The 27,721-nt window shown below is 36.5% G+C and overlaps 1 protein-coding gene across 3 annotated transcripts in view; it reads left to right on the forward strand.

Moving 5' to 3' along the window:
• Nucleotides 1–843: 843 nt before the first annotated feature.
• The window catches only part of b3gat1a (beta-1,3-glucuronyltransferase 1 (glucuronosyltransferase P) a), a 73,826-nt gene continuing 46,948 nt past the window's right edge, over nt 844–27,721 (forward strand). Inside the window, exon 1 of one of the 3 annotated variants that reach the window (XM_052581504.1) lies at nt 844–1,330. The gene's annotated coding sequence lies outside the window, so the exon portion shown is untranslated. The remainder of the gene's footprint in view (nt 1,331–27,721) is intronic. The other 2 variants (XM_052581505.1, XM_052581506.1) reach the window with 2 other exon arrangements.

The following is a 27,721-nucleotide window of genomic DNA, read 5'->3' on the forward strand; positions in this document are numbered from 1 at the left end:
CACACACATACACATACATATATATAATCATTTAGATCAGTCTAATGTTAAACCGTAGTCTGTTGTTAATGGTCCATGAAAGCATTAAAATATAATTCATTAAAAATAAAGAAATATTTATACATAAAGTAAATCGATATACATTTATCCCTACTTAATGTACCAGGAACACTCGCTATTATACAATTAATGTCTAATAAATTTAGTTTTCAAGCACATAATAAATAGCAATTTAGTATTTTTTATGAAACTGTGAGAACTTTTACTTCTAATAGCCATAACACCTCTTTTTGTTGTAACAAATGATAACAAACAATAACTCTTTAAAATAGAGCTTAATTAAAGTGACATAGTACATAATGTATTCATTTTTAAACGAATTAACAATAAACAAATAGTTTGCAAATTATTCATAAGCACTTTCCTATTGTATACTTATTATACTTTTATCTTCTTTTGTGTTCCACACGAAAAAAAGAAAGTGAAACAAGTCTGGAATTACGTGAGGGTGAATAAATAATGTAAATCTCTTTAAACAGTGGTGCATGTTTCAAATATGTGTGCACTTCGCTATTAATTCAAAGAAACGCGATGACATACAAAATCTTCATTTATAAATTAGACAGCAAAATGTCCCCTGTTTTGTTTTATGTACAATGACAGGAAGACATGTCTAACAACAAACATATATGCACTCATGCACAGAACCACTCAATCTGTCCACCAAGCCTATTTTCCCCCTCTTGCCCACCCTCACAATTTCTCTCTCTCCCTCTTTCCCTCACAGCCCACCCTGCTCTGAGCCATAATGGTACATGCCATTAGTGAGCACATCTTGAGCAAGGAGGGGGTCTCTGCCTCGCCGAAGAGGCTGCGTTAGAGCCACGTAAACACATTCACAGATGTGTCTCCATGCGTTCTGACAGCCCAACTGAGCCAAGATCGCCACACTGAATGAAGACAGAGAAATCAGAGGGAGAGACGGAGAACAACCACCAAGCAAATTATCACACCATTACTGCAGGGTCTTGCCCACATCCCTCTCTCTCGGATTCTAAGCTTGAGTGAGAGCACGTCTGACAGGGAAGAGAGGAAAACGCGGGAGATCTCCCGGCAGGTCCGTCCCCAATTACAGCCCATGTTTCCAGTTTGATCCAGAAGCCACAGCACAAACAAATACAGGGATGCTCTGACCAAAAACAAATAAGAGAAGAGGAGAAACAAGAAATCAAGAGAGACACACAAAGACAAAGAGGGAGAGATTGAGGGATTTTTTTAAATGAATGAAGCATCCAGTAGCATGTGGTGGAAATAACTGCATCAACGTAAGGTAAGACAAACCTTCTTTGTGTAATCTGTCATAGAGCACAACACAAAAAGGCACAAAATATTCTGTGCTGATGAGCAACAACAGAAGCTGAGACTGCTGTTTCTATCTCACGACTGAGAGAGACGGCTGCGTGGATGAGCCCTTGAGAATAAGCCATGCATATGTTAAGATGTACACGGAGATGAGCTTGTGGCAGAGACCTGAGGCAAGCCTGAAGAAAAGATTCATTCGTAATCCGCACAGAGCTCAAAGATCACCGTGGTGTCAGCTAGAAATACTCAGTCACCAGCTGGGAGCCTTGGGAAACAGTCGTGCTTGTGGATATATTCATGAGTCGATGCTCAGTATGGATCTGTTTTGCTTCTGTTGGATCTCTTGATAATAATGTACGTAGCTTAGACTTAAAATATAGGAATTTTAACACTGCAACTCACCACTTATAGGATATTTAGTCCAGGTCGTCTATGGTTAATTTTATATTCAGCTGCAACTAGACAAAATAAGTGTCAATTTAATATGCATGTCTTAGTTGCGATGCAATGATAACCACACACGTATCATACCAAAGAAGTGTCAACACTAATGCCAGTTCACTGCTGCGGCCATGCAGCACTGCCACTTCTAATCTACACCTGGGTATTAGTGTTCAGTCATTAACGGCTTAGTTTAGGGCCCCTCCCCCCTCCTGACCCAGTGTCAAAACAACCCTGCATGCCGAAAAACAACCCCGGGAACAATGCACGGCCGGTGCTTAGCAAAAGCGAGATGCTAATTAGATGGAGAAAGCTTTAACAAAAATCAGTGCCATCAACGCTCTCTTTTATTGTGTAAAACCCAACTCTGCCAGCTGCTGAAGCAATAACAACCATAGCTAAATATGTAAATCATTACATAAGAGCATGAACGGTACCGCTCCAGGGCAGGAATATGAAGCCATTAGTAGCAATATCAACGGAAAGTGCATCTCTATGAAGATGCATCTTGGATGGAGTTCCACATTAAGAAACAGATTGGGCCACTCTTACTGGAAAGTCTACCTTAAATGAGCCTGTTGCGCTATCAAAGAGACAAACAATTAGCAACTGTGATATGAAGTAGGGAATATATAAAGGGAAGTAATATCATAATATATCGTATTTGTCACATATCTTAGTTGCAAAATTTTGAGCAAAAATCACACAGAAAGTAATGACGTCCTGTCCTTTATCATTATAGACATCATAGTTAACATGAAACGGCATTCACAACCCATTTCACTTGCCTAATAAGATGTATTCCCCAGTGAAACAGGATTTTCAATGGGAGAAATGGGGCACAACTTGATTTTATTGAACTGGTAATTGATTGGATCATAAAAAGCAGGCGCTCTGTTCTACACCAGATTGGAAACAGACCTGAATGTGAGATTGCTGTTATTATTGAGGACTTCTTCCATCCACTGGTACCTACTTTGGAATGAATCTTGGATTTTGTTGCATCATAATTCTTTTTCAAGTTTTTTTTTTTTTTATCTATAGAGAGTATAGATGATTGTCACAGTCAGTTTTAAAATAACACTAACCAGCATTTAATTACTATTGCCAATCATTTCTACATCAGTTAATGTAGTCAGTCTAACACACCTTAAAACCTAAAACAGTAGCCTTAAAATATATTAATATTAATATAACATAAAATAATATAATATAATGTAAAAAAAAAAATTACACAGCTAAGCTCATTTGCAAGAGAAAACAGATGTTAAAAATATTATTATATAATTATAGTAAAATACATGATATGTAATAAACTATACAGTACTACCAGATGAACTTTGCTGTTATGCTGTCTCTCTCATGGGAGCTCTCAAACCACTCAAACATTTTTAGCCTGCACTCTGCTTTGTGGAGTCAGTACATAGAACCGATGGCTTGTATTTCACCTTCAGCTATGTTAAATACCCACAAACAAAACATGCATACTATACATTCAACACAGTAATCTATAAAACCCCTAAATGAGCAACCATAACTCCCGTGATCAAACAGCACTCGAGTAGCATAGGGACAAAGAATACAAGCCAACAATATCATTCTACTCCTCAGACAAATCAGTGCGGCTGCAAGGAATTCACAAGCAGATTTCAGAAATAAAATAAAAAGCCCTGTGGGTGAAATTCACAGTGTTTCTGTTGAAAACAGTTCTGACGTAGGTATTTGAAAGCACACTAAGCTCGAGCTGCTTGCTGTAGGCGCTCTCGCTCTCCCTCACACACAATCCTGTGCACTTTCACACAAGTTCACACACTCAACCTCTTGCTCACATTTGTTCATGTAGTGGACAAACACTTTAATTCAAACCGCAAGTGTTATGTCCCGTTTTGCTCAGGAAAACCCACATAAAAACCTGTTTTCACATGTGTTACACAGGCAAGGTTAGTTTGCTGAGGGACTCTAAGCTCTTGAAAGACTGTAAAGCGATGCACAATGCCATCTGAATCTCCATGCCACGAATATTAACCAGCACAATTATTCCCTGAGTGACGCTACCATGGCTGCATTATTCATTCATCCCGACGCTGCCACAAAGACTTACACACCGCTATGGCCAGATCTGCTCTGTACCAGCCCTTGGTGCCCGAAGTGGAACGCTAACACACATAGCTCTCTCTCAATGGACGGCTAATGAACAGCTGAGAAACAGAATAAGGAAGAATGAAGAGAGGAAAAAGGCAGGAAAACAGATTGGCAGGCCTCAGGCTGGGCTGTTATTCTGCCTTCTTGAATTCAGCACTGCGGGGCTTTGAGCTTGTGTTTGGCTGCCATCTCTGGCCCACTTTAGTCGTGCAGTCATAGACACACACTCAAACACACTCCCATTACTGAACCCTATCACCCCCAGGGACTGCAGCTGTTACCCCCGGAAGAGCCCGGCTCATAGTAGCTGAAGAGCTAAGAAACTAAAGTGAGAATGCCAGGCCATATTTCCTCAGCGGGGTCTCAAGTGGACACCCACCCTCCATTTGCCAAACAACTTCATCCATTCATGCTGTATATAGCTCACCTTTTTCTAAATGATGTTAAGCAGCTGTACAGAAATGGCAGAATCCTATTACAGAAGGTAATTATTGAAGAGAACAACCATCATAAGAATCATTTACTCTCCTTTATTTTGTACAAAAGCTGTTTGACCTTTTCTGTGGAACACAATATTATATATATATATATATACCGTATGTTTCACAGAAAAATGCCACTGAGGTTTGGAATGATTATCCCTTTTGTATGCAATTGTTGAATTTCCTCTATGATATGTAGAAAAAAAAGAAAGTCATATTTGGAAAAACTATCCGTTAACATGTAAATGTATTCAATGCATCTACTTATATCCTCGCTAAATAAAGTTTTGACGTGTTACCTTGGTAACATTTCATTAATTATTGACAGGATTAATATTAAATATGCAATAAATAAATAAATAAATAATGCTTTATCGCAAAGTTATTACCAACTCATACCCTATGAACAGTTCATGACTTCAGCTAATTCTGTGTTAATTCTGTGTATCGTCAGTAGGAAAAATTTCTCTGAACCATGTTTACCAGAATAGATCAAATTAGTCATGAGTGATTCATACAGGTCATGTTCTTGCATTAAAAATAAATAAATAAATAATAATAATAATTAAAAAAAACTTTCAACACTAAAAGTAATTGAATTAGAATCCTGAAGAAACAGTTAATGCAACAACACAAGATTTCCATGTTATGTGTAAAATAAAACCGAGAGAGAGTGAGAGAGAGAGAGAGAGAGAGAGAGAGAGAGAGAGAGAGAGAGAGAGAGAGAGAGAGAGAGAGAAGATGTAATCCTTGAATGTTCCCTGCATGAACTGTCTCCAAAATGAGTGATTTCACTAAGTGGAGAGAATTTTCAGAGCACAAATCCTGTCTATTCTTACTCTCTTAATGCTGAAAAGTCTGAACCATACCATATAGATGTCTATAAAGACACTGTGTACTTTACAGCGTTCTTGATGAGAATGCAAAATGAGCACCAAGAGCCATGAGGGGATAATAAGCAAATGACCTTTAAAAACAATGAAGTCTCCCTTTAGTAAATCTAATTCTGCTAAGTATCTGTCCTCCGTGTGCGTCCTCTAGAACAGCAGTAATACATAGAGCCCCCTCCCCACCTGTGCTGTTCCGTCTGGCAGCAGCCCCCAGTCCCTCAACAGCAGCTGCTGCTGCGCTCTCGATACGGGCACTATGAAATATCTGAGACCAATCAGATTTTTCTAATCCTGCAGATTCTCTGCATAGTGACCATGGCCATCTCATCTCTGGACTCTGGAAGAGCATTCATATTTAATTTTAGTCTTCATTCATATCCTTCTTACAGTATGAAACAGGATTGACACAGAAAAGCACCTGGCTTTAATGATTTGGCTGCTGTTTGAGAAATTCAGTTTTGCTGAATACATAATTAAGTCACATTGTCATTTGACGTCTTGCATTTAATGACTTGTATATGTGTAATTATGTTTAATTAATAGTAGTAATGATATTATAATTAATAAATATTAAACAAATTAAAACATATTTTAAATGGAATATTTTCTCATTATCGTTGTCAGATTGACTTATTATTCAGCATTTGATTAATCATGGTCTTACTAGTGCCACAGTAATTCTTGCTAATCAACATGTTATATTATCTCCTCTCTGTGAAGCTGAATATATGACAATGCAACAAACCTGCCTTTTAAAAATATTCATAATTGTGCAGCAGAACCACTTGAACTGCAGAAAAAGGTTTTGTGTTTTTCATCGGGTTGCTTTTTGTAGTAGTTTCTGTAATGACCTGCTAGTTAAAGTAGTTACAGATAGCCTCTTTAAAGCTCTTGTGTGCTGTCGAGCATGCTGTTATGAATTACTGCCCTTCTTTTGTATAATAATCTGGCCAGAACCTTGCAGATCACATCAGCGTCATCTGGCAGGCTGGGTAGTATCTGATGCGACACTATGCTAGTCTCAGCTGCCTCTGGGTTTTGTTTTCACTGAGCAGGATTTGTGACCTGTAACGCACCTTGCATGTATCTGACAGATAAACTAGACAGTATTTAGTATGTTAACGATTTAACAAGATATTAAACCAGAGTTTAAACCCTGCTTCATCAATAAGATGACACTACACTCTTGTCTTGCGCTTTAATTACCAGTAAAAAAATGGATTTAGTCAACCTCAGCCTCCTTAGCTTTGAATTAGATCGTGCTCTTTCACGTTGAGGTAGGGACTCAATTACCATTTGAGCTAGTCAAATGTGAATATGCTAAAAAAAAAGCTACTGTATTCATTATGAATAACTTAAATGTCTCTTTAAAGCAGGTTAATTCAAACTCTATACTATAGCTGCTTGCCAAAAATGAACCACTGTGTATTTTGCAACCCAGGATAATAAAAAATACACGCCTAGCTACATTTTTATAAAAATAATATTATATATATATATATATATATATATATATAGGTGTCTCGATAAGTTAGAATGTTGTGGAAAAGTGAATTTATTTCAGTAATTCAACTCAAATTGTGAAACTCGTGTATTAAATAAATTCAATGCACACAGACTGAAGTAGTTTAAGTCTTTAGATCCTTTAATTGTGATGATTTTGGCTCACATTTAACAAATTAGAATACTTCATAAGACCATTTAAAAAAAAACAAAAAAAAAACATTTTTAGCAAATCGTTGGCCTTCTGGAAAGTATGTTCATTGACTGTACATGTACTCAATACTTGGTAGGGGCTCCTTTTGCTTTAATTACTGCCTCAGTTCGGCATCACATGGAGGTGATCAGTTTGTGGCACTGTGGAGGTCGTATGGAAGCCCAGGTTTCTTTGACAGTGGACTTCAGCTCATCTGCATTTTTTGTTCCCTTGTTTCTCATTTTTCTCTTGACAAGGGGTTCAGGTCTGGTGAATTTGCTGGCCAGTCAAGCACAGCAACACCATGGTCATTTAACCAACTTTTGGTGCTTTTAGCAGTGTGGGCACTATGAGCTTCTCCTCCCTTCCTCCAGAATCTAGGACTTTGGTTTCCAAATGAAATACAAAACTTGCTCTCATCTGAAAAGAGGAATTTGGACCACTGGGCAATAGTCCAGTTCTTCTTCTCCTCAGCCCAGGGAAGATGCCTCTGATGTTGTCTGTGGTTCAGCAAATTCCTTGACACGTCTGTGTGTGGTGACTCTTGATGCCTTGACCCCAGCCTAAGTCCATTCCTTGTGAAGTTCACTCAAATTATTGAATTGCTTGACAATCCTCATAAGGCTGTGGTTCTCTCAGATGGTTCTATCTTTTTCTTCCACACTCTTTTCTTCAACTCAGCTTTCTGTTAACATCCTTGGATACAGCACTCTGTTAACAGCCCACTTCCTAGGAAATGAATGTTTGTGGCTAACACTCCTTGTGAAGGGTGTCAGTGATTGTCTTGTGGACAACTGTCACATCACCAGTATGATTGTGTAGCTTAGTGAACCAAACTGAGAGACCATTTTAAAGGCTCAGTAAACCTTGCAGGGTTTTTGAGTTGATTAGCGGATTGGCATCACTATATTCTAATTTGTTGAGATATTGAATTGGTGGGTTTTTGTTAAATGTGAAAATCATCTAGAATAAAAGAACCAAAGGCTCAAACTACTTCAGTCTTTGTGCACTGAATTTATTTTATACACAAGTTTCAAAATTTGAGTTGAATTCCTGAAATAAATGAACTTTTCCATGACATTACAATTTATTGAGATTCACCTAATACACACACACACACACACACATATATATATATATATATATATATATATATATATAGGCAGCGGAGAATCAGAGTCAGAATACACAGTCCAAAGGTCAAACACAGGAATAACAAACACAGGGAAAACCTTTCGGAAATGTCAGACTGGCTAAACCAGACTTCGCAGTGAGTGAGAGTGATTGTGTTGTTTTTATGTGTGTGTAAATGAGGTGCAGGTGTGGCAAGGTGATTGTGATGCATTGACTCATGGGGAATGTAGTTCGGGTGTGGTGCAACAGCATGAGAGGTGCTAGTGTCCAAGTGACATCTGGTGGTTGATGGGTGGAATGGTCTTGAGTGGAGTGCCTTCTACTGAAGTTCATGGGCACTCAATCTAATGATTGTGACAATATATATATATATATATATATATATATATATATATATATATATATATATATATATATATATATATATATATATATAATACACAATATAATACACAATATAATACACAGTGGTTTCCAGCTGAAATTAACATTATAAAGGGAGTAAATCTTAAATTCTTTACAACTTTTATTTCTTTTCACACAAAATATTATTATAGCGGCAAGTTATTGATTTAAAAAATACTTATTTTCAAATTGCAATAAAAAAGGTCCAACCCTTGTACATTTTAAGCAACCCTTAAATGCCATGTTTGTTTCTGCAAATGTGTTTTTATTTTATGCTTGCTTTTGTCAGTTTAGGGTAGGTGATTATTTTCAAATCCAAAACAGTTAAGCTTTTAACACCCATCAATGGACTGGATTTCATTTCCGAACTTTGGCCATACATTCAACACCCCAAACTAACAAAAACAGATTACTTTTATTTTGTTTTGGATAAAACTGTGTTTTAGTGCAACTCTCTTAACATTTCTCTAACTTTGCCACAGGCTAAGGAGCCTGGTTGGTAATTTTACTACAGTACAGGTCCTACGGAATTCAGCACTTAACTGTTTTAAATAATGATAAAGATAAAGACTTAAATGATGACACATTGCAATATCAGCATTAAAGTTAAATGGAATTTAATTCAATATGAACGATGGCAAAGTTTGAGTGAGCCGGTTCAAATATAGAAAGATAGATATTGTGCAGGCCCAAATGGGTTATGCATCATAGTGATCATGGTAAAATTTACAACATTAGTTATGTGTACAGACATCCTTATGAGCTAGAGGACTGGCAGTAGCTTACACATTCACTTTGAGCTGTTCTGAGCCAAACTTGACATAATTTTTCTCTGAAAGTGCAGTGAATCTCTGAAACTGGGAGACATGCCACTGGCCACTTTCATTTACCTTTCAAATGGCAATTTAATATGCTACTAAGATATATTCACAGAGCACTATTCTCTACATTGGCTCAGTGTCTCACACACTGCCCTGAGAGATTATGTGTGTTTTTTACATGGCTCTTTGGAATATTTCATCTTGACTGGTAAGTAGCGGCATTCTGCAGTCAGATATTTTGGTATAGTATGATGATGCTGAGCTGTTAAATTGCAGTTGATTGCAACAAGGATTTTGTGATGCAGGAAAGATCTGTTTACACAGAGCATGTCTCTTCAAGCGGAAAGTACCCTGGCTTGAAATTCTGGGACTTCCATGTTAAAAAACCTTGCGAATGTGGACATTTATCCAGCCGACTCACAAATATCCACAATGGACACATAACTGGATCATGCCCAAGATGAGGCGATGACTCTAGAAGAATGGGCCCGTACTCCAACTGGGGCAACGTAGGCCCAAAGAAGAGTACACTAGCGAAATTGGAGTCTACTATCCATCTAGAGAGTCTTTGCCTGATTGACCAGAAGCCCTTTGGTGCAGTTACCGAAGTTGACAAAGGGTTGTTGCGACCGCCTATAAGGGGCGGAACGCATAATATAAATTCTCAGAGCTCTGACTGGGGCAGAGCAGAGATAACTGTCTGTCCTCTTCAGTGCAAGGAATTGCGGAGAGCATAATTCCCTGTGCTCTTAAAGGAGTGAAGTCCATCTTAGGTACGTAACTGTGCCTTGGTTTCAGGATGACTTTAGTGTCGTCAGGCTTGAATTCCAGGCAGGCAGGGCTAATGGAGAGCACCTGCTGCCAGTGCTAAAAGCAGAGCAGTTTTCAGTGACAGCGACAGAATGTTGGTATACTGTAAATTTCGCACATATAAATGACTTTAACATATTCCTCCTATATTTACCACTTTAAAAGCATTTTGCCTGCTGTTCGCCATTTTCCTATGGCCATCATGGAGGTGAGCCTGGGTGCAAGGGCCCCTTTCATCGCTGTATGGTGGGAGGAGCAATGACACACAGTGGGTGTGGCAATGGCCTCGGGGACACATTTATTAATGGAAAATAAAAACGGATTAAGTGTCCAAAGGGAAATGGTGTTCAAAATAAACAGGGGATCTGGTGTCCTTGTTGTGCTGCGGGGTTCTTGAAGGTGGGGCAGTGTTTGGGAAGCAAGGGTCCAGGTAAGGGGCAGAGTCCGGTGGCCGCACGTACTCATTCACCTCTTGGTCTGGGGAGCAAGGGGCAACAGCTTCTTCTGAGCGGCTATCTCCTCCTTGGCCCACGGAGCTTCCTGGGGATAAACGATCAGCACCCTTCCTGTATCCAAGAGGAAACCAGCATGCATGCACGGGGAAGAGACCGGTCTCCCGAGGAGGGGCGCGCTCAGCATTTAAACAGCCGCAGTAATGAGCCTTCATTCGGTTCAAGTGCGCCTCATCACACGCCGCCAGACCTGGATGATTCTGCGCCCCTCCTCTCTCACGCACTCACTCCTGTTGGGAGCCTGGCCTAGGGTGGCGATTAAGGGATGGGGTGATGATGATAATTAGGGAGGGGGAGGCAGCCGGCTCATCACAGCTGCTTGCTTAATGTATTTTTGTTCACCTGCTGTTTGGGAACGTAGTTGGGAAAGACAGTTTTGGGAGATAATTATACCAAACCACTTTAATGACAGACTTTGGCTCAGGCCTTTCAGAATGCCCAAAACAACATTTAAGATTGGTCTGCTGGCTAGTCCAGTTATGCTGTCTAATTCATGCAGTTGCATGACCTTTTTGATGCACATCAATTAATTTATTTGGTTGCATTGCATCGCAATTGCATTTTCTTTATTTATGTGCATCTTGTTTTTTTTTCCCTTTAAGCATTTTTATGCAATATCCAATGTGCATAAAAATAGGTGGCTGGAAACATAGCTATTGCTACAATATTGACACTGGACGATGAACCCTTTATTTTATTTTATTTTTGCCAGCAAAATTTCACAGAAATTTAAAGACTGATCTTACGGGAAAATGTAACTAGTTAACAAGATGTTTTTATATGAATGTATGCAATACAATGTGAATTTTATGACAATGTACGATTTTTTTTAATGTTTTTTTTTTTAATTAATCAAGAACAAAGGACATGAGCAGATCATACAAAAATTGTAAATATTATTAATTCATGCAAATTAGCTAACAATTCACCAAATTCTTCTTTTTTTTTCATATTTCAGGCCAAAACAGGCTGATATAGACTAGCTATATCTTGGTGCATATCTTGGTAAATAAAATCTGTTATTTTGTCTGCCTCCAATCAGCATAAATGAAATAAAATAAAATACATTTAATTTAAATAAATTAAAATCACCACATTAATCATCAGCAATTACAATACAGGCATATCTATCTATCTATCTATCTATCTATCTATCTATCTATCTATCTTTGTAAAAGAGTGCCCACCACCAAAATGTTCACTGACCTGGAAAGCATAGCAACAGTTACTATGTGTCTCTGCTTTGTACTGTCAGCAAAGTTGATGAGAACAATAGGGTGGCAGGAGGTTTATAACATCTTTATATATTGCAGACCAAGCAATGCGTGAACAAAATATGCTGGTATGTTTTGTCTATTTTCCATTATTGTGCAGGTTAAACAAAAACTACAGCTTCAGAACAACTTAATCTCCACAGCTGGCTATCGATTTTACCTACAAAGTGAGATGCTCCTTTTCATCTTTAATTTGTTCACTCCACTTGGCATCTTCCATCTGACTTTTACTGGTGTCTAGTGTCCAGTCTCTTAGTGCTGAGATGCAGGGCACATGTGATTTTGAAATGGCTATTGCAGCTTAATGAATCTCTGAGAAATCCCATTAAGGTCCATCAGTTGCAGAAATTATGTTTACAAAAGAGGATTGAGCAGCTGGTGGTAATTTTTCTCAGGAGAAGTGAGCCACCATTGCTGGAATAATGAAGGGATTTAAAAACCATGTGCAAGTGATTCAACAAACATATTTTTATGCGTCAAATCACACAATAATTTTTGATCACATGAGAACATGGCATTCTGTTGGGTAAATAGTCTGTACAAAGTTTGCCAAGCATGGTCTTACAAAATGATTTGAAAGAATTTGTTGACTGAAAGGTTTCATGTGGTTTAATGACGAGGGGCGTGTGGGTTCTTACACTGTTAAAATTGTTCCATAAATGCTAAATGAGATCGATTCCAATCCAAACCAATCGATTTTTCCACAGTGAAAACATGTCAGTAGGAATTCTGAGGTAAAAGCTGCTGGTTTATTGACTGCCTCTTGCTCTACTAAACGAATCCCCCTACGTCTTCGTCAACATACTGTGCTGTTATTGACATGCTAATGTTCAGTGTTAAAGACAGAGAGCGTTTGAGTTAGCATGGGGATACCCTGCGGATCTTGTACTGGTCCGATGCATTTTACACCAATGCAGTCATTCCAAATGAGCTACAAAACCCAATTCTGAATAGAGGGAATTACAAAACAAGGATCCATCACTTCTAGCAACAAAGAGAATGGCTGATTTTCTTTTGCTCCCACCACAGTATATCGAGAGTCTTTGTATTAAGGGAGAAAAAGCTTGTGAGGCTTGAAAACACAATTTGTTTCTTAGTCATCCTCCCATCGTGAGCCTACTGCGATACTCGTAGGTAATGAGTCTGGTGTGCCAACTATTTGCATAGCCAATTAAACCTCCCTGCCTTCAATGGGGACACTTTGAGAGGATAATCAGGGCTGCATGGTAGGCTGAGACAGGAAGCATGACTCATTTTAGACTATTGGGTGACTGAGAGTCAAACAGTAGCTTGGATTTTGGATTAAGACGTTAGCGATTTTTTTCGCTGTTACCTAAGAGGGGTGGGGGTCGAACTGTAAAAAATCTTTTATTTTTTCAATAATGCAGAGGATGCAAGGACATTCAGGGGGAAGTCGTGGCCTAATGGTTAGAGGGTTGGACTCCCAATCGAAGGGTTGTGGGTTCTAGTCTCGGGCCGGACGGAATTGTAGGTGGGGGGAGTGCATGTACAGTTCTCTCTCCACCTTCAATACCACGACTTAGGTGCCCTTGAGCAAGGTATCGAACCCCCTACTGCTCCCCGGGCACCGCAGCATAAATGGCTGCCCACTGCTCCGGGTGTGTGCTCACAGTGCTCACATTTCGGATGGGTTAAATGCAGAGCACAAATTCTGAGTATGGGTCACCATACTTGGCTGAATGTCACTTCACTTATCATAATCATATGAGTCAGTGTCAGAATCATCTAAACAAGACCAGAATTAGTTCTTATTTAACATGCCAGACAGTATGTAGCATGAAATTGTGGATTTCATTTAGTGTAGAATCAATAAACGTACAAATGGCTTCATATCAGGTTAGATTATTCAGGTTATTACAGTCATTATGACTGATGTTGGTCATTTGACCCATAGCCGCATTAGCAAATTATTTAAGAGCTATTTGACTCTGGAGAGTTCTTAGTCTTAAAAGCGATCTGCCATATATATATATGGAACAAGTATTGACTTGTTAACTAAGCTTTTACAACATAGATTTTAATGATTTCCCCATGTCTCCTTTGCTGCTTTTAACCTGTGTTGCTGTGTTTTTTCCCAGTTTCTTCAGCACATTAATGTCCCAGGGAATGTTTTTAGATAAACCTTTTTAGATAATTTATTTTTTATTTTTATGCTGTTAAACATAAAACACAATTTGTGAACATTTCCATCTCTTCACAAATCTTGTTTTGTATTCAGCACATACATTTTTTTGGTATATTGTTTTATTCTTTAAAAAAAACACAAAAGTATAAAATTGTTTTATTTTGAGTAAACACACTACTTGTCAAAAGGTTAGAATGATTATGATTTCTATTTTTGTATCTAAACAGTAATAAAAAAATTCTTATTATTAATTTATTATATATATATATATATATATATATATATATATATATATATATATATATATATATATATATATATATATAATTTTTATTATTATATTATATTATTTATCTATAATATATATTATATATTATAGACCCACACACAGTGGTAGGAATTTTTGAAAGAAATCTTGTTTGATGCATGTCAATATTTAATAAAATAATGCGCCTGTAATTTATATATAAAAAAAGTCAAATTTTTATGTCCAAATAGGTTCCAATTCATCTGTCTTTACCTGGGCAAATTAAATTAAAATTGAAAAATTGTGTGAAATAAAAGTAGTTTTATGTTTCAGCCTTGCTTCTACCCCTAAAAGGTGGCCTTGTGATATTTCAGAGTTGCATTAAATCTCGAAAACCATGGCTATTTTATAACTGACCTTGACCTTATCAGACAAAGATGTTTTATCCTTTAGATAAGCATTGGTGCGATGGACATTACTGCCGTGGATAGTGTGGAACAGGCAGCCATTAGGCAGTGTGTAATTGATTAGTGTGTGGCCGTTTTTCTCTGTGCACCAGGGGTGAATCATCACCTCTGAACGCTAGACAGACATGTGAGAGAAAAGGCTAATAGTGCAAGGGATAAATTCTCATTTACAATCATTTACACCACTCAATGCTACGGAGCTAAAGAAAACATTTTGGTGATTTTAAACACGTGAGAAGGCCAATGCTGCTAATAGTTATTCAGCATCGTGCAATGAGAGGGCAAATTTTTCAGATTGCTTCAGTCTGTGACTCGTGTCCCTGTGGTCCACAGCCTTCCAGAGGAGGCGTTCACACACACAGAGTCGTCCTCATCAACCTAACTCAGTGAGAGAGACTGTCAAAACAATGGGCAATTAAAAGGCTCCATCTGCACTATACAGGCAACTCGTTTGAGAAAGTGTAACATGGCTTTCAGAAGGCCATATGTAATCTTAATGCTGAGTATCGCGTTCAGTGCATGCGCAGCTTTAGTGCAGATGAACAGACTAAATTTGTATCCTGCAGATTAGGACCGATATCATGCTCGTGAGATAAAAATGTGTGCTTATGATTTCCTCTGGCTTTCTGTAATTTTGCACATGGTTGAACCAGTTGGTACGAAATCGATTGCAGATTGTAAGAAAACACATTTATTCTCATGTTTCAAAGAGAAGAAATATGTTCTCTAAATATGGTGGCAAACACCCCTTGACTTTGTGGTCAAAAGAATTATATTATTAATTAATGAAACTGTAAAAAGAAAAATATCTATCTATCTATCTATCTATCTATCTATCTATCTATCTACTTGCTTCGTTATTTATCATTTAGTTTTCGAAGCATTAGTGTGTCTAGCAAATTTGCAATAATTAATTCATTAAAATGAATTAATTATAAAACTATTCATAAACGCATACTTTTTTATCCCTTTATGTTATGTTACTGATTTTTAAAACTATTATTTAGTATACTTCCAAGGTAAAAGTTTAGAGGAAAAAGAGTTTCTTTAAATGTGTACATAGTGAGCTTTGCATTAACCTTTAAATTTGTGTCGTGTTTTTGATTTTGAAAAATATACTATTATTATATATATTTCTTCTTTTTTTTCATAAATTTTTTGACTAACAACAATGTCCAACTTTCAGTAAAGACCGTCAGTTTTTCACTTCTGAAATTAATAAAATTATATGTTTTAAGCCAGATTTGTATTTTATTTTATTTTATTTTATTTTATTTTATTTTATTTTATTTTATTTTATTTTATTTTATTTTATTTTATTTTATTTTATTTTATTTTATTTTATTTTATTTTATTTTATTTTATTTTATTTTATTTTATTTTATTTTATTTTATTTTATTTTATTTTATTTTATTTTATTTTATTTTATTTTATTTTATTTTATTTTATTTTATTTTAGAGGATGACTGAGTTCATGGTCATGGTGAAGGTTTTTTTTTTTCTTCTTAAAAGACCAGGCATCTCACAAGCCCCTGTATAACTTGAACAAGAACTGTATGTTTTCCACAGAAAGCTGGCAATATTAAAATGTATCAAGTGGTGCTTCTCCAGCACAATCAGAAATACTTACCCAAACGATCTTATATGTGTTTGGATAGTTTCAAACAAAGTAAGCAGTTTTCACGGTTTTTAATCACGTTACTGCCAACACAATATCACACTTACATTATTTCCCAGCCTACGTAAGAATAACATCCATTCAGTTCTACCACTTAATAAGCCCACTTATTCAGCTCATCAGAGGAACAGTAACCAAGCGGGCTGAAGTTTAGGGAAGGGTCAGTTCTTTGTTTCTAGTTAATTAGCTAACTTGCTCTTCCGGCCTACTGAGTTTAAACATGCAATCTGAACAAAGACATCTGAAATATTATTGAGAAGGTCAATCAGACTGAAGACAGCATGGAGCCGGCACAATAAAAGCTCAAGTCAAGCCAATTCACAGCAGACCTTCTGGGGCCCGGGGTCCTATGAGATTCTGATCTGCCTGCCAATGCCAGCTCTGACGAGATCCCAGGCAAGGGCGAGCAGGACACACTGAGCCGAGTCGAGACCTTGGCACAGCGCTGCTGACTGGCAATACTGATTTGTTCCTACTGTTTCCACAGCAACGGCCATGCGTGGTTTGTCGTGCTGAACACACACAGGATGGGAGGAAACAGACATCATACTGTATTTGTACCAGTTCACCTCCATGTTAAGCAGCTACACGGCATGAGCTAAAGATAACAATGTCCTTATTGCGATCAAATGGAAACCAGTCACAAAATCAGTGCTGTTGTTCTTCGGTAAAACAATGAAAACCACTTCTTTTTTATTGCTGTCACTTGCTGCTGCTTTTTTCCTTCAGCCTACGGGAATTATTTGCTCATTACTTTGTCTGGATCTCTTTATTCTCAATGTAAAATGTGCCTAAATTGCTCTTCGAGTCTCCTGCTGTGTGGTTTCTGGTGCGAATTGAGCCAGCCAAGCCAGATGCTTTGCAGAGTATCGCTGCGTCTCCTGAGACTGTGAGTCTGTGGCGGAGCTTTTAATCAAAAACCTGCATGTCAGTGAGAGCCGAGGAAACAGATCTTCCTCTTCATCAACATGTCCCCCTGATTTTCATTAGACACTATCTAGATATATTTATTGCAATCCCCTCCATGAAAAGTCTCAAAGCCAGCTGTTTTAATGAGGCAAGAGAGAGGAGCAAGAGCCCTTGAATAATACAAACTGAAAATTAAACATTTGAGGCTGGCCTAGAATTTATTATTATTATTTAAAATTGAACATAAATTAACATAAATTAGACATTTAAGATTTAAGGTTACACTTTATTTTAAGGTGTCTTTCTTACAGTAATTATACATTTAAGTACTGGGTAATATTATTTGACTACATTATGGTTAGGGTTTGGCTTAGGGTTACTTGCATCTAATTATGCATAATGAATTGCTATTATAATACTAAGTACATGTAACGTATAACAAGGGCACCTTAAAGGGGGGGTGAAATGCTTGTTTTCACTTAATATCTTGTTAACCTTGAGTACCTATAGAGTAGTACTGCATCCTTCATAACTCCAAAAAGTCTTCAGTTTTATTATATTCATAAGAGAAAGATAGTCTGTACCGATTTTTCCCGGAAAAACACGAGTGGCTGGAGGCGTGACGTGTGGGCGGAGCTAAAGAATCACGAGCGCCAGTAGCCTACTGGGTTGAGCGCGTCTGGAAGCTGTGACACCGTGAAGACAAAACCAACCAAAACAAACCACGGCTAACAGTCAGATTCAGCGTATATTTATGATCCAGAATCAGATCACTTTTTCGTCTTTTTTTTTTTTAAGCTGTACATGTGGAAAGTGCAGTGTGATGACAACATCGCATGTTGTTTACTTGATGTGCTTACACGCCGATAGCTAAGTTAACAACACAGAGATATTTGAAGCAGTTTTACTCACCGCATGCGGTTCCAACACACAATCGTGACCCTTTTTCGTTGAGACTGCATTATCCTTAAGAAATAAACGATGTGCAAATCTGGCGTCAAACTGGGCCTTGTTTGTAAAACAAGCATCTTCGAAATGCAGGGAACAAACACAAACACTTGCACAACTCCGTTGATGCTCTGTAAAAATAAACTCCATCCACTGGTCCCTTAATGCTGTTTTTTCTTTGGTAATCTGTGCAGGGTTGTCTTGCCCTGGCAACCAAAAACACACTCCTTTTGTGACATTTCACGACGCTCTCGCTCTGATCAGTGAAGTCTGTTGTGCTCTCAGTGCTGTGGTATACGGGAGCGCGCACTCTTCCGGCAGACGTGCTCTTAGGACCCATATAAGGAAATTCCGCTCCATCTAACGTCACACAGAGTCATACTCAAAAAAAACTTTCCGAAACTTGTGACAAACCGGAAGTAGTATTTTTGGAACAGAAATACTCCTTCAAACGTACAACTTAATTTTTGAAACTTTGTCCATGTTTAGCATGGGAATCCAACTCTTTAACAGTGTAAAAAACTCAGTATGCATGAAATAGCATTTCACCCCCCCTTTAAAATAAAGTGTAACCCAGATTAATATAATTTTTCATTTGTCATCATTGTGAACATTTGGTGGATACAGATTTGAATCTGGCATGTATCCAAGGATAAAAGTGTTGGTTAGATATCTAGTAGCATAATACAAATATGTTTATTTATTTATTTATTTAGTTAGTTAGTTAGTTAGTTTCACCTAATAAATAAATAAATAAAATATATTTTTCTATATATAGATATATTTATATATATATATTGGTCATTAATGAAATATGAAGTTTCTTACTAAATTTGTATTTATTCATACAAATACAAAAACTATACATTTCTATTTATTTGCACACACACACAAAATACATTATATATAAAAAAATAAAATAAAAGCTATTCAAAATAGAAGCAATGTAACTAATGGTCTTACACTGTGGCATAGTGCTGAATATATATATATATATATATATATATATATATATATATATATATATATTTACAGCACTACATCTAATAAAGCAAAAGGCCAATTATAATTTCCTTACAAAATGCTAAATATAGTTATGCAGTGAGAAGCTGAAGTAGTAATGAATGCATGGCTAATTGTTACTAATTTATTATTGCTCTCTCTCTCTCTCTCTCTCTCTCTCTCTCTCCCTCTCTCTCTCTCTCTCTCTCTATCTCATGGTGTCAAACACGATCAATAACACCTCCCTCTTACTTATTGCTCAATCACTTTCCAAGTGAAATCACACCAAGAAGCTGAAAAACAGAATTAAATAACCATTTAAATCAGATTTCAGATAAAGCAGTTGTACCACTACAGAAATTAACCACACTGTTGCAGAAAGTTCAGGAATTAACATTCTCCACTGTGATTCCCGAAAACCACTCAATTCTACTGCACTCCACTACACTTATACTGAATTAATAAAAAGGAAAAACCTGTCTATCAGGGTGGTATCATTTTAAAGAAAAATACAATGTATAATTTAGGTACCACATTTTAGTTATAATGTGTACAATATATAATGTGTGTGTGTGTATATATATATATATATATATATATATATATGATGATGTAACACGTAAGATTTTTGGAATATAGTACACACTAGTGGGTTTCATCTTGTCATCCAAATCCACAGGAGCCTAACTTCCGAAAAACACCACCATTAGTGGGATATTTCTTGTGTGGATAAGCCCGTGAAGGTCCATTTACACCTTCTGTCTGTACTTGGCGAAACCATCCTGAGTGTCCTGGCATGCAGGCTTTATCCCCATTTACCATGTAAGCAGATTCAGGCATTACAACAGACTAGCTGTGGATGTACAGCCTGTGAGACCTGCTAAATATAACTGCTGGAGAGAGTTTTACAGGGTTTTCTGTCTTTGTTTGGGTGCAGGAGGAGCTCAGAAAGAGGTTAGCAGTGTGTGTTATCCAGATAGCAGGAGGCTGAACCCAGAGTTAAGAGCCATAAAAGCTGCTGAAATTAATAAGTAGAGATGATCCGAACGAGAGTGACAGGAAAATGACAAATCTGATAAGACTTTCTGTTTGGGTGACATTAGCACAGCCATGGGCAATTTGTTTGCCATTAGCATCTATCAGACAAAGGGCTGTACCCGTGCTATATTCATTTGTACCTGCAGATGAGCAGCGTTCATGTAGAGGTAACACATTCAATTTCTTCAATGACAAACATGTAAGACTGATGACACATTAACCATATGCTTCGTAAAATCCTGTGTGCTCCTAAGAAAAAGCATTAGTGCTTAACTTTGTGACAAAATGTTGACAAAACCCTTTAACTTTAATCAATTTTTAAAGGATTAGTTCACTTCCAGAATAAAAATGTCCTTATAATTTACTCATCGCCATGTCATCCAAGATGTTCATATCTTTCTTTCTTCAGTCAAAAAGAAAGGTTTTTGAGTAAAATATCCAGGATTTTTCACCATATAGTGGACTTCAATGGTGGCCAATGGGTTGAAGGTCCAAATTGCAGTTTCAGTGCAGCTTCAAAGGGCTCTACAGAATCCTAGCAGAAGAATAAAGGTTTTATCACGATCGTTCATTTTCAAAATTTGTATTTTATAAAATATATATATATTAACCACAAATACCAGTTCTTGCACTAGCTCGACTTTACACATTACCTAATCTTGTTGGAAAGGCCACTTACGATGTAGTTGGAAGTACAGACCCAGTGTTTACAAAGTGAATTACAAAGTCTAACACCATTTATGTTGTAGAGTATAACAATGTTGGACAATTTTAAAGTTGAAGAAGAAAATTGCCCTACCCTATGTTTTTAAACCAAAGTACTCAGACAAAGAGCTAACCATGTGTGACTTTCCCAGCGTAATTACATCACATGGCTAGTGCAAGACAAGCATTTGTGTTTAAAAAGTATATACATTTGTATCTTATAATTATTATTTAGAAAATGACCAATTACTAGATTAGACACTGGGATCATGTAAAGCCCTTTGAAACTGCATTGAAACTGCAACTTGGACCTTCAGCTCATTGGCTCCCATTGAAGACCACTATATGGAGAAAAACCCTGGAATGTTTCCCTAAAAATTTTATTTTTCTTTTCGACTGATGAAAGTAATACATTTACTTGGATGACATGGGGGTGAGTAAATTCTCTTTTATTCTTGAAGTGAAGTAGTCTTTTAACATTTTAGGCATTGCAGACATTTTATTTGAGGAAACTTTGAGTCCATTTTATTTCTATGAATCATATTTAGAATCATACCAAGAGTCATCTTTTATAAATCAAGTGATAATGCCAGATGCTTTTAAACTTGATGAGATATTATGCTTCTCAAGATTGCCTGACAAAATTGAGAGATACTGAACTGAGCTGATATATCATCATAAAAAACACATCATACATTTCCAGATGCATGTCTCCACAGCATGTCTCTCTCTGTCTCTCCCGAAAAAAAAAAAAAAAAAAACATACTTCAGTAAAAATGAGCCTTTAAACTCTAAGCAAATAGACTGTAAGAGTGGGTGTTTGCATCGGAAAATGCATCAGCTCATCCATCTGGACTTCAGATTGGGTGAATCATGACACATATGACATACTAGATTCTTTTTCTCAGAACAGAAATAATGATTTCTAGTATGTGAATGGGCAGAAGTCGTTGTATGCGTTTGACACTGACATCACAAAGGCCTGCTGTAAATTTCCCCATTCTTTCCTTTCACCCAGTTTTGGCAAAAAAAAATCCATTACCAGTGGTGTGCAACAAAGATCGGTTCTCTTTCGTGTTATTACAGGTCATTTTCTTTTCACCTTGCAGATAGAAGATTCATTTAGAAACATATTGGGAAAATGGAAATGACCTTGAAGTTAAATGCATCAGGGTTGGTGTTCAGGTTACAGGCTAAGACAATAAATAATAAAAGGAGGGTGCGATGGAGAATTGGAAAGCAAAGGGAGACAAAGGCTTTCTTTGATGTGTTGTTTTTTGCTTGAAAGGGGCCCAGTAATGTAGATGAAGAGTCTATATAGAGCACCTCTGCCTGTGGAGGAGGGATCATTGGCTAATGGCTTGTTAGATTGCAGTGCCATGTCAAGCCTGTGGATATAGACACAGATGACAGCAGAGCCCCATTTCTGCAAAGGACAGAGATGTGTTATCTTCAGTAATGCTGTAGGTCATCTAATATTATTCCCATTTATTCTTTCTCTTAAACTAAACCAAGAAAAAAACATTATATAGATAAACATATAGCTCATGATTCTGTCTCTTAAAGATTGCTTTTAGCTGGAAAATGTAATAACAAACTAGATAATATATATATATATATATATATATATATATATATATATATATATATATATATATATATATATATATATATTCTCACTATAATTTAATCTCTGATTTCACAAATTTATTTTCTTTAGTATAATTTTATCTGCATTGCAGGATGTCTGGATTATTAAAGACCCAGATAAAAGATAATTTGCAGATGGTGACTCTTCAGTTTGGTCATTTTCACTGCATATATCTCCCATAATTATATGGGGAGTAACTTTAAATAATTTTCTAGTATACACATGAATAATTACAGAAAAAAAAATCATATATAATTTATAATATATTATATAAAAATATTATATTTGACCTAATTCAAATACCATAATAACTAAAATACCATTTTTAGAATTTTAATAAAGTCCAATAAGTAATAGACAACAATGGAAATGTTTCAAAGCAATAAATTATTATTATTATTATTTTCTAAGGGATTTGTGCATGTAATGCTGCTGCCAACATGGTAAATGGATTGCATTTATATAGCACTTTCAACAGACCACATGGCCATCCAAAGCGCTTTACAATTTGCCTCACATTCACCCATTCACATGCACATTCAAACATGTCAGTAAAGTATGTAAATACTATTATTCAAACATTTTCATGTCTTAATAAATTAATAATAAATAATATTTAATTATATCTAAAATGATAAATTCTAAATTTCCAAATTATATTTAAAGAAATATATTTATTTATTTATGTTTTGTTTTATGTTTAAATTTTTCGATTATATAAATTTAGCCTTGGGGATCATAAGATACCTTTCTTTCTAAAATAAAAACTAGTGTGTGTGTGTGTGTGTGTGTGCTCGTTTGACATTTCAGGACACAACTCTGTATAATGACATGGGTATGACACAGGTATAACAAGGAGAGGGTGACTTATGAGGACATAACCCATGTCCCCATTTTTCAAATCGCTTAAAAATCATACAGAATGAGTTTTTTTGAGAAAGTAAAAATGCACAAAGTTTCCTGTGAGGGTTAGGGTTAGGTGTAGGGTTGGTGTAGGGCCATAGAATATACAGTTTGTACAGTATAAAAACCATTACGCCTATGGGATGTCCCCACTTTTCACAAAAACAAACGTGTGTGTGTATATATATTCTCAGAAAATGTATGATTACTACCAGGATTACAACAACAACAACAACAACAACAACAACAACAACAATAATAATAATAATAATAATAATAATAATAATAATAATAATAATAATAATAATAATAACAATAACAATAATAATAATAATAGAAAAATTGTGCTAGTAATCTTAATTTGATCAATTTTAGCAAAATCCTTGTTTATTTATTTATCTATTTTGATTTACGTTTTTAACAGGGTCTTTTTGTGAGATTTTATTATGTAATACTATTACAAGTACTGTATTCCATCACTCCCCACACCTGTTTACATTCTCTAATGTAACCTCTAGACAGCTGCAGTTTAACCTCTTATTTTGATTTCTTGGTTAATGTACAGAGAACATTTGAGATTAAAGATTTAAAGTGACCGGTCGTAGGGCGACACCGAATGAGAATCTTTAACCGCACTATGTGCAGCCACAGATCCTGCTCCATTTATGCCCTTCATACTAGTTCATAAACCGCCACCCTTAGCCCTGAAATGCTGTCTGGGGCTGCGTACGGCATGACAAATAGCTTACCCTGCTTTTAGCTCAGTTCAATAAGGCCCAAATTGCCACTTACACGAATTTGCTGAGAGTATGGCAGATGCGGCTGAGACAGACTGTGCAGCCTTGTGTCGAAGCAATTTGGGTCTCACATTTCAAGCAGGTAAACGTAGCGATGGAGCTAATTTTCTAGACAGCTGTGAATAAAATAGTTTTCAGTAGATGCCTTTATTAAATCGGGGGGCTTGCTGTCTATCTCACTGTCAGTAGATGCCAGCGGTTAGAAAGAGATATGTGAAAATATCCTCGGCTGTCTCTATTTCTCATGTTCTTAAGTCAGGAGACAAAAGAAGTGTCCAGCCATGAGCTGTATTTAACTAGTAACAGAAAGATCTCCATGCAAGTTTATGTTTCAAGACACTGTCCATCATCAATTCAAATGAGAGGGCAGCTGATGCAAGCTTTGTTGGGTTACTTTACAATTAAATTAACGAGACAGTCATCATTGGAAAACACGCTTGCAAGTACAGTGCAACATTTCAGCTTAAAAAAACTGTCTATAAATAAAATAGATTTTCATAGATGCTGTAAGCAATTCAAAGACTGCAGTATGAAAGAAAAAGACATAAACAAACCAGAAGATATCTTTAAGCAAGCCGGGGCACCTTGAACAATCAATATTCTGACTGATTTTAGCTATTCACATGGTTGCTTGATTTTTGTGATGTTACAGCTCTATCTGTGACAAAAACTCATTTCTCTGTTTGTCTTCGCGCTGCTGTGTATATTTTACAGCCAGTGATTTGCGATTGGTGTTTGGTCGGGTGTTTGCATATGTTATTGATTTTATTGAAGTGCTCAGGGTGCTGAAAGGAATAAATAATATGTGCAAAATTATTGCCTCCATGGTAAGTTCCCTGGTGTGCTTTTTTAATCACGCTGTGTTGATTGTAGCCTGAATTCACCAAAGCCAGCAAGACTGCTGTAGGATTACAGGATCTTTGAGACGTGCACAGTGTGAAGGCCTGTTTCATTTGCTTGTGAAAAAGTAAACATGAATTCACATTCTGTGAAAATCTGTCAGGCCATCACCGCCTCCCCCTCACACCCTTGAATCCATGTCAATGCAGATAAAATATAAGGTGCTGCCTTCCTGCATCCGCAGCTAGGCTACTGCATCTCCATGATGTTCTCTCGGATCTAACAAGATTCTGCAGAAAAATGTCAGCTGAACCTTGCATACAGTAGGTTTCATGCTGTAGGACGAATTAACTATTGCCATCCAACTTTTGCCATATACGGTTGATAGTGAATGTAATGTTGTTATATTACATATAATTTTTAAATTTTAGTTTAGGTTTAAGGAAACCAAAAATAAAAGTGTAATGACATTAAATAACATTTAAGAAAAAGATATATTAGAAAAATAAATGTTTACATATAAAATAAGATTTAAAAATAGATTATATATATATATATATATATTAGATAGATAGATAGATAGATAGATAGATAGATAGATAGATAGATAGATAGATAGATAGGTGGATATGGATATGGATATAAATATTATAATCAGATATTTAGAAGGTATAAATGTTCAGTAATATATTTATAAATAATATTCTTTATGCTCCAAAATGGTGAAATACCAAACATTAAGAAACTGAATAATTATATCATATTTATAATTATAATAATAATAATAATTAATAATAATAAATATTATTATTATTATTATTATTATTATTATTATCATCATCATAATAACTTGCATTATTATAAAATGCATGTGTTCAATTAGAAAATAATGCAAAATAGAAGTATATTTAATCAGATATTTGCACCTTGCTGTAAAAAGACAATATTTTTTATATTGATTGTTGACATGCAAAAACTTTCAAGCTAGATCACATGTTGGATCAGTCTGTGTTCAGTGAAGGCAAGATGTGTGCAAGGGTCCCTGAGAGGGATGTTTAAAAAAATAAAAATCCTGCTGTGGGCGGCCTTGTCTGAGCTGATAATGAGAGTCTGATTGAAACAGCTCCTCTAAGCAAAAATGTTCTAAAAATGTCATCTAAAGGTGAATCATGTGTGAAGTTTGGAATGATAAAACACCTTCTTCTATCCCAGCATGCAGAGACAACTACAAGTTCGCCATCGCTGTTTCACTGCCTATTTGGCACATTTAATGTCTCTATAATGGAGATAAATACTTTTTATCCATGTAATCTACCAGCAGGAGCTAACTGCAAAAGCTAACCTAATTAGCCTTTAGCTTACAGGATTTTCTGTTCAGATCATGAAATCTCAAATTGTAGCCTGCATCTGAAATAAAATTAGTAACTGTAATAGAGAAATATTTTGTGAACAATCAAAAAATTATTCTGTATATAATATGAATGTGTGTACTGTGAAACTAATCCAGATATACGTAGCTCTAGGTGTCTTTTGCTAGCTAGAATGGTACGCTAACAGATAGCTAACTCTCAGAAAATGAATATCCAAACCTTGACCTGAATCTTGCTTCGTTCATATTGTTGTACTTCTTTTAGGTGGTGTGAAAATGATGCCCTGTTTTTTGTTGGAAAAAGCTTTGCAGTCCTTCATGCAGTCGATAAGCATGGTGAAGACCTGAAGTAAAATCCGAATAAAGAAAGTCAGTCGGTGGTTGAGAGTACATCTGTAAAATAAACATGTGGGAGAATATACATGCATGCGTGATCACTGAAAGAGAGAGAACGATCGCCTTTAGCAGAGTAATACAACCTAGTTAACATGACTGAAATGCTAAATCTGAAGGACTCAGTAACATCTCTCAGGAGAGAAAAGTGTTTTAATTTCAATCTCCAGAACATGAAGTGCCCTGACAGATGGGTGTCTCTTGTAAAGATCAGAGCCATACTTTCTTAGGATGGGAGAGAGTATAATACACAAAGCAGCGACTCACACAATGCATGGTGCTCGTTTCAAATGTATACAATTAAGCAAGTGCCCAATGGCACAAAACCGAAACCTTCTCGGCTGTCAGAAACTCCTCTCCGCAGACTGCAGAAGTGGAACATCACAGAGGCGAGAAGAAAAGAACAAAGTGACAGGGACCGTCTTATTTCCTAGGGTTCTTTTGGGAGCAGATGCATGAGACGAAATGTGCCTCCTCCTCTCTCTCTCGCTCACTTTCACTCTCTCTTTATCTCTCTCGCACACACAAACTTGTTTGTGTCTGATCATGTGGGCTTTGCATTAGTTGTAGATAGCTGCCACTCATCCAATGGCTACGGAGAGACAAAACCCTCGGTCGACGGTAATTTCGGCGAAAAGCTTGGCAGCGCAGTGGAGGA

This window comes from Carassius gibelio, chromosome B18, assembly GCF_023724105.1.
Source record: "Carassius gibelio isolate Cgi1373 ecotype wild population from Czech Republic chromosome B18, carGib1.2-hapl.c, whole genome shotgun sequence".
In the NCBI taxonomy this organism is placed as follows: Eukaryota; Metazoa; Chordata; class Actinopteri; order Cypriniformes; family Cyprinidae; genus Carassius; species Carassius gibelio.